At 32.8% G+C, this 8,761-nt stretch overlaps 1 pseudogene across 1 annotated transcript; it reads right to left on the bottom strand.

Moving 5' to 3' along the window:
* Positions 1 to 4,025: 4,025 nt before the first annotated feature.
* On the bottom strand, positions 4,026 to 7,583 carry LOC148763388 (receptor-like protein EIX1; annotated as a pseudogene). Its single transcript, XR_016025898.1, has 2 exons — positions 4,553 to 7,583; positions 4,026 to 4,341 (listed from the first exon to the last, which is right to left on the bottom strand). The product of XR_016025898.1 is annotated as a receptor-like protein EIX1 (transcript).
* Positions 7,584 to 8,761: the final 1,178 nt, after the last annotated feature.

Here is an 8,761-nt window from a genome sequence, read left to right as displayed (position 1 = left end):
ATGCTTTAATGCTTTGCCCCCTCTTAACCTTTATTAGTTTGTTTTTCTTTCTACAATTCTTAACCTTCATTGGTGCATGGTGCCTATCACGGTCCGAAGATCCTTGATTAGTCTAGCCCGTATGGACTGCCAAGTTAGTCCACATGTAGGGGTCTATCAGCTGTCGCCTTGGCAACTAAGTAAAGTATTCTAAGACAGTTAGAATACTTTTTAAGAATAAAGTTTTCCTTGTTGATTACTTGTTCATCAAGGAGGTATAATTTCAGGACTTTACTTTTCTTATACTCTAAGGAAGTTTAGGTTAGATACTTTCATATGAAAACAATCTCAACAGTTTGTTATCTCGAACTTTTTTCTCTACATGTTGGCCTCCTTTTTTATCAATTCTCTGAGTCTTGATCTCATTTGTGCGGACAATACATTGTTGATTAATTACCAATGTCTTGATATTCAAATTATCCGTAAAGATATAGTCTTATAATATATATATATATATATAAAAGGATGGAAACACAATGTTATCTTAAAAAAAAAGTATGAAACTACACATAATTTAAATATAAAAAATGACGATTTATAATAAATAAAATATCTACACTTGATTTTAGTTTGTAAAAAATAGTACTAAACAATGACTTGGAATCTATTTGCAATGGTCAAAATATTCATTAAGTCCCTGTACTCATGTATTTTGTTTAAGTTAGTCTTTGTACTCAAAATCGAAGCAATTAGTCTCTTAATTTTGAAAATTACTTCAATTTAGTCCCTCTCTCTAACAACATGCAATTTTACTGTTAAAAGAGATGATGTCAACGCTGACATGGAGTAGATGTGGCACCAACATGATGATGTGGCACAAACATGATGATGTAACAATGCCACATGGCATTAATACAATGACGTGACAATGACATGCTGACATGTCTGCACCATGTGGCAATATTGATGTGATAGATCAAGAAAAAAATTTTTTAAAAAAAATTTGTGTCACGCCATATGGACTAAATTAAACAAAAATATGTAGTGCGTGGACAAATTAAACAAAATTGAAGTGTTTAGGGACTAAATTGAAAAAAAAATTTAAAATACAAATTTTTAAGTAGATAATATATATACTTATTAATAAGCCAAATGTTTAATTATAAAAGATTTATGATGTTAAGAAATATATATAAATATTTTTTTACTTGATCATTTGATTTCATAATAGATCGTTTTTGTAGTTATAAAAGGCAATAATTACTCTTTTCCTGGGTCACCCCTCAGTTTTCAAATAATCAAATAATCAAGTAAGAAATATTTATATATATTTTAACACCATAAATCTTTTATACTTAAATATTTGACTTGTAATAAGTATATGTATTATCTACTTAAAGATTTATATTTTTCAAATATTTTTTTCAATTTAGTCCTTTAATACCTCAATTTTATTTAATTTAGTTCATGTACTATAAAGGTTTATTTAAGTTAGTTCTTATGATGTGGCACATATTTTTTTAAAAATTTTTTTGATCTACCACGTGGCATTGACACATCAGTATGTTAGCGCCATGTTAACATTATCATGTTATCATATTAGTGTCACGTAGCACTGCCATATCATCATATTAGCATCACATCACCAAAAGTGCAATGTTAGCACCATGTTAATGCTGACGTCATCTCCTTTAACAGTAAAATTGAATATCGTTAAAGAAAGGAATTAAATTAAAGTAATTTTTAAAATTAAAAAATTAAATTATTTTGATTTTGAGTATACAGATTAAATAAAATAAAATACATATATATTAGAACTTAGTAAGTATTTTAACCATTTGCAATCTTTACATTCATGGAGGTTTTCTCAATCTTTTCCTATTGATTTAACCTATTCAACCTAAGGTTCAATTGGTTGTTTTGCAAATATGTATACCAACCATTTACGGGTTGACACGAGTACAGTCATTAAGCTGAGCACATAGATTCATCAGTTCACTTTACTACTGTTGACTCTTTTTTTCATCAATCTTGTTTACCTTTCTCTTGCTCTTTGGTTTTGGGCACGTTCATTCCTGGACTAAACCCAACTCTTCCTATAAAACTCGCCAGACAACTCTCATTTTCAGCTCCAGCAATCTTTAAAGAATAAACTCCACGTAATTCCCTTATAATATATTATTTTCTCACATAGTACATTGAGATTATTTTTTTCACATAAAATCTTGTATTTTATCTCTATTTTCAAAAAAAGATAATGGTGTTAAATTTTCAGTTAATTTTTTATAAAAAAAAATAATTTTTTTATGATCATTTTATTTTTTATTTGTTTAATTAAAAAAATTTGAACTTGTTTTGAATTTTTTTATGAATTTTCTGACTTCCTCTCCTCATTGAAGAAAAAGATAATTGAAATATTTTTTTACGTGTGTTTATATTAGTACAATAATTTGAGAGGATTGGACTCTGTTTCAAGTCAAAATCTTGAGACACTGTTTCTACCTTGATCATACTATAAATAGTTTCAATCACTTAAATTAGTTTTTGTTAAATTTTCCTTGCAATAATATAGCATTAACTCATAAAAAGAAAATAGTTTCTAATAACTTTTGCATCGCATCAATAGTAATTTACACCATTTTTTACTCATTTTTACCTAAATGGGAATAGCATAAAAATAGCTTTCTTCAAAGTCGTGCCAAATAGATTTGGATTGATTCCCTGAAGAAGTTTCCAATCGAAGGAAATGATCATAGAAGCTAGCATCAAGTGCACCATGCGAACTGCAAGAGGCAAAGCAGGGCAAATCCTCCGACCAGCTCCAAATGGTATATACTCAAAATCACGACCTCTGTAATCTAACCTACAATCAGGGAAGCTTTCAGGGCAAAATGAATAAGGTCGCTCCAGATTTTTGGGTCTCGACCGACAGCCCAGGCATTCACTAGAACTTGTCCGTTCTTGGGGACCGTGTAGCTGCATATCTCTACGTCATTTTTGGCTTTATAACAAAGAAAAAAAAATCTTTCAATTACTTGTCCTTGATCGAGCATTGAGATTGGAGTATAGTGATGTATTTAATATTGATTGATGGATTTTAAGGGCAATCCAAATGGCAATCAAGTCTCGTGGATCTTTTGTTTATACGTGGAACAAGTCACGATAAGAATTTTTTGAATCCTGCTGATTTTGTTTTGCTATGATAACAGTAATGAATCCATTATAAACCTTTTCAAAAAAATTTTTTGTTTCATTTACCATTTTTAGGAGGCTTAAAAAAAAAAAGAACTTCGAATTTAACTATATTTTCTTGATATATAAAATACTCACTTGATTTATTAGACAAGAGTGAGAAAGTGAAGAAGGAAAGTGAGAAAAATTTAAAAAAAACTTAAAAAATACTCAAAATTTTATTTTTTAATTAAATAAATGAAAAATAAACAATTTTTATTGTCTTTTTATAATAAATTAATTAAAAATTTAACATTATTATCTTTTTTAAAAAAAGATAAAATACAAGATTTTATATATAAAAAGAAACCTTAAAGTATTATAAAAGAACATGCTATATCGCAGGAGATCTACGTGGAATTTACCTTTCTTTAAAAGCAATCAAACATCCGCAACAGTATTTGAACCATAAACCTCACAACTCCAAAATTTCAAATTTCATGGAAAATGGGCTTCTCCAAGAAGCCCGGAGCCGGTTTGACAAAATGCCTCACGAAAACGTTGTCACTTGGAATGCAATGATTCGTGGGTATTTTCAGAATGGGTTTTTAAGTAAAGCCTTGGCCTTATTCCACCAAATGCCAGAACGTGATATTTGTACGTATAACACACCGTGATATCTGGCCTCATGCATGGTCCTGATGTGGAAAGCGCACGGGGAGTTTTTGAATGGATGGTTTGTAGAGATGTGGTGACGTGGAATGCAATGCTTGGAGGGTATTTTATGAATGGAATATGTGGAGGAAGGGTTGAAGGTGTTTGAGGAGATGCCAGGGAAAAATGTTATATCATGGAACTTGGTGATTGAAGGGCTTGTGAAGCGTGAAAAGTTTGATTTAGCTGAAGAGTATTTTAAAAGAATGAGTTATAGAGATGTTGCTTGCTTCTTTTTCCTCGTAAATAGTTTTTCATTTCCAAACACAAAGAAGCAATGCCAAATTATTTTGCTACAAGCAACCGTAATACTACAAGTTTGAATCACAACTAAACAAATTAGCAAAAATCTGAAAAGGGTACAAAGCTACATTCCATGACCTGGTGCAGAAGTTTACTAGTGCATGAGTCTGTCCTCCAGATGTGGGGCTTCGGAGCTGAAGAACACTACATAATTTTGTTGAACTCTGCTTTGGCCTGGGAAGTGCAAAAGAAAGAACAAATATTCATTTGTTAAAACAAGTGATTGTGTAAACTAAATTTACCACAACTCTTTAACTTCTGTGAGCAGAGCAATAAACACGTAATAAAGAAATTAATGGTTTTCAATTATATATGAAATTAACTTGTTCATTTAAATCGTTACGTGGTAAACATAAATAGAAATTAACTAGAGACATGTACTTACAAAGTTATCGATTTCCCAAATTTTTTTGAAAAGTGAAGAGTGCATATAAGGACCTCCATCGTCGCCTATCAATCACCAAAGGCAAAAACACACTCCAAAAGCCAATCACAAATCCATATGCCATGCCGAACCGGAACCAATCCGTAACAAATCCCTTATCATTTTCTCCTCGTCTATTTCTAGTAGTCTGAATTGTACCATTTGCAAAACACTTGTTTGGAAGTGGCAATCCACAGAGTTGGTTGCCAACAAAGTTGGACGGCTCCAAGCTTTGTAACTGAGTGCTCGAAGGAATTTGTCCGATCAAGTTGTTGTAAGACAAGTTCAAGTGGTTCAAAAATGTCAACGTTGACATGCTTTCAGGAATTGGACCAGACAATTTGTTGAGAGAGAAATCAACCGATTCCAATGTTCCCATCAGGCCAATATTTTTCGGTATTGTTCCGGTCAAAAGATTATGTGATAAATTCAATGATCGCAATCCTAATAAGTTTGTTACTTCCACGGGAATTTCTCCTGATAAATTGTTGTTAGAGAAATCTATGCTTCTGACCAAATCAAGAGTTGTGCTATACTCTAGCATTTGACCTTTCATCATAATTGATGCAACAAAAGTACGAGAAAGAATTGTATTCTCAAAAAATCGACCGCTCCACATTGATGCAGCAAGAGATGCATAAGTTTCCGTAGTACCGCTAGTTTTTACCATGGCACTAAAGTTACTTAAGCATCTTGGTAAACTCCCGAAGAGATTATTGTAAGCAAGGTCCAAGACTTGGAGAGAATCAAGACCGCACAATTGATCTGGTATGTACCCTGAAAACTTGTTTGAACGAAGGATCAAGACTTCTAGCTTTGGAACGTCATGGCCTAGCCATTTAGGGATGTGCCCATGGAATTCATTGTCATCAAAATCAAGTAGCATCAAATATGTGCAATTTTTCAGTGACAATGGAATTTCTCCGGAAAGGTGGTTTCCATTAAGATGTAATAACTGAAGGGACTGTAAAATTCCCATAGAGTTAGGTATTCGTCCAGTAAGATTGTTGTTATTTAAATCTAAGATCACCAAATTTTGTCAATTCATCCAACAATCTGGAATCTTCCCGAACAGAAAATTTTCACCAAGATTAAGAATTTGGGTTCTCATGGTCGCCTTCAACTTATAACACAAAAGAGGGAAGAGAGATCCTAACAAAAAATTATTGGAGAGGTCTAGAAAAGACACGTTGGAAGAGACTTGAGGTAATGGGCCACTAAAATTATTAAAACTAAGGTCAATGACAGAATCAACAAATGCAGTCCTGGGTATATCAGGAATCTGCCCATGGATTTGGTTGTGAGAGAGATTCAAATAATAAATTTGGAAGGGTGAATTCCAAAAGCAACTAGGAATGTTATCTGAAATTCCTGAGTTAGAGATATCTACATATCTTAAATATTTTTGTGAACCAAGCCACAGAGGAAACTGCCAAACTACATGCAAAGCTCTTAATTCCAAAGTCATAAGTTGAAAAGGAGGAATCCAATTAGGACGGACTTTTAAAACAAGTGGGTTCCTAGAGGCAGATAACTCTTTCAATTTTGTAAGATTGTCAAAGTGAATTTCTGAAACAACCCCGCTTAACAAATTATCAGAAATAGAAAACATTTCCAAATTTGCAAGTAGTCCAACTGACTCGGGGAGGTGGCCTGTTAATTTGTTCTGCTCAAGTTCTAAAACTTTTAAGGACGAAAGTTGTCCTATGGACAACGGAATCGGACCAGAAATTGAGTTATTAGATAAATAAAGTTCCGTCAAATCCTTAAAGTTCCCAAGTCGGTTACTTAATTGACCAGAAAGTTGACACCCACTTAAACCCAAGAAAACAAGTTGTTTAGAAACACATCCCGATAAAATTTCTAAAATGTCAGATATATCTTGACTTAAGTTCACACCTGAATAATCAATTGATTTTAAGTTACAAAGATTTCCCATTGATCTTGGAATCTTTCCTTCAAGTTCATTCCTTGAAAAGTCAAGGCTAACGGCAGAACTCATGTTTCCTACGGCACTTGAAATTAAACCTTGCAAGTTGTTACCGATAAGGCTAAGAAATTGAAGAGAGTTAAGATTATACAACCAATCAGGTATTGAAGAATTAAAAGTGTTAAATGAAAGATCAAGGTGCGTAAGAGAAGTCATATTTTTAAGGCCGTCAAATATACATCCTCGGAAACTATTACAACTCAGATCAAGGGAAACTAAGGATTTGATTTGAAATATCCAATCGACCCAGGTATTTTCAAGAGAATTGAAAGAAAGGTCAAGAATTGCAAGAGATGACAGATTAAGATTTGTGGGTGGAGAAACCTGAGGAAGTTGGCAACCTGACATATATAGTTTCTGCAAGGAAGGAAGTGTATTTAACACTTTCAACCAATTAGAAACTTCTGTAAGGATCACATTACACAAATCAAGGTGTTCTAAAGAGGAAAGACCAGACAACCATTGGAGATTGGCAACAGACAGATGATCATGATCGGCATGAAGATCAAGAATCTGTAAACTCGAGAGATTTCCAAGTTGATGAGGAACTAATCCTTTAAATCCAGCGCGGGAGAGATTAAGGTATCTTAAACTCTCAACAGAACCCAAGAACTTGGGAATGGGAATACCTTCAAACGCATTGTTGCTTAAGTCCAAATAACTCAAATGCTTTAATTCGAGCAAGGAAGGGTTTATCTTACCTCTTAGCTTTGACCTCTCAAAGGCTTCATGGTCAGCATCACTGGCATATAAATCTGCCGGAGAAGATAGTGGATTTCTAAGATGGAGTTGAAGCAAATGGCCAGTCACATTGTCACAAACAACTCCAACCCAATCACAACAATCTTCATCAAGAGTCCAAGAGGCCAACCGGTTTGTATGATTTATGAGATCTTGTTTGAACATGAAAAGGGCTTGTCTCTCACTCTCAATACAACCCTCATTGAAACTAATGTTAACAGTAACTAGACTGAAAAACAAAAGCATTAGAATAATACTCATTGCTCTTCAATTTTATTGATGAAGCAAGAAGTTGATGGTAGATTGCTATTTATATTGCCTTGTCTAAAATAGTAGTGTTTCAATTTTTATTTAATCATTAAACACATTAAAAAACTAATTTCATGTAAAGGCTACTAGCTAAGATATATATATATGTGGGACCATATAATTGCAATCTTCCAAAATTAGAAATATCAGAAATTTGCGTGACATTTGGTTTCGCTCATCATCTGCAGTGTGCTGCTATATTTAGTTTTTCTCAAGGTCTTCCTATCAAAGTTAATTCTGCATTAATACTGCATTTGATCTAGCCAATCTTCATTGGGATCTAGTGCTATTCCCAATTTACAATTAATAAATTAATTTTTTATAAATTGTGAGGATATGAAAAATCTCAAATTCAAAATTGAAAATCTAATAACGTGTAAAACATTTTCCACTAGAGAGGCTTTTAAAAAAGTAGCCGCAACAGAAGGAAATTATGATGGTTTTGCTTTGTCCCTTGACCTTTATTTATGGGGTAGACATGCCCAAGCTTTATAGACTTGATCCAAGAGTCAATGATACCGGTCAGGCCTAAAAGATTTTCCACTAGAGACACTTTTTAAAAAGTGGAACCTGTTTGAGTAAAATGATTTATTTACTTTTTGACGACTCTTAACCTTTATTTTGGTGTAGGGGACAACATGCCCAAACTTTTTACATTTGATCAAAGAGTCTACATGCTGTTCACACTTTAACCTCAGAAAATTTCCACGCACATTCTTCCACAAAACTTTGCATTAGAATTTTCCTTAAGGTACTGGTTAATTTGCTCCAATCATCTGCAAGTGATGCTGTCTTCTCTATCAAACTACAAGTAACTTGAGTTTAAATTTTTACAAATTACGTGATTTAGGCCCAAAAATTATTAAATTAATATTAAAATTTAAGTTATTACAATAATTTTGAAATTAAACTTTTAAGAGTCACATGATTTAGGTATGAAAAATTATTAAGCTCGTACTTGAACTTGAATCGTTATAATAATCATTGGAGATTGACAACATAAAATTATATTCATCATCAGCATCAAGATTAAGATACCATAAACTTGAGGTTTCCAAGTTGATGAGGAACTAATCCTCCAAATCCAGCTCTAGAAAGATTAAGATATTGTAAACTTGAGAGGTTTTCAA

This window comes from Theobroma cacao, chromosome 4, assembly GCF_053813885.1.
Source record: "Theobroma cacao isolate CCN51 chromosome 4, ASM5381388v1, whole genome shotgun sequence".
Taxonomy (NCBI): domain Eukaryota; kingdom Viridiplantae; phylum Streptophyta; class Magnoliopsida; order Malvales; family Malvaceae; genus Theobroma; species Theobroma cacao.
This window is presented reverse-complemented; position numbering and strand designations above follow the sequence as displayed.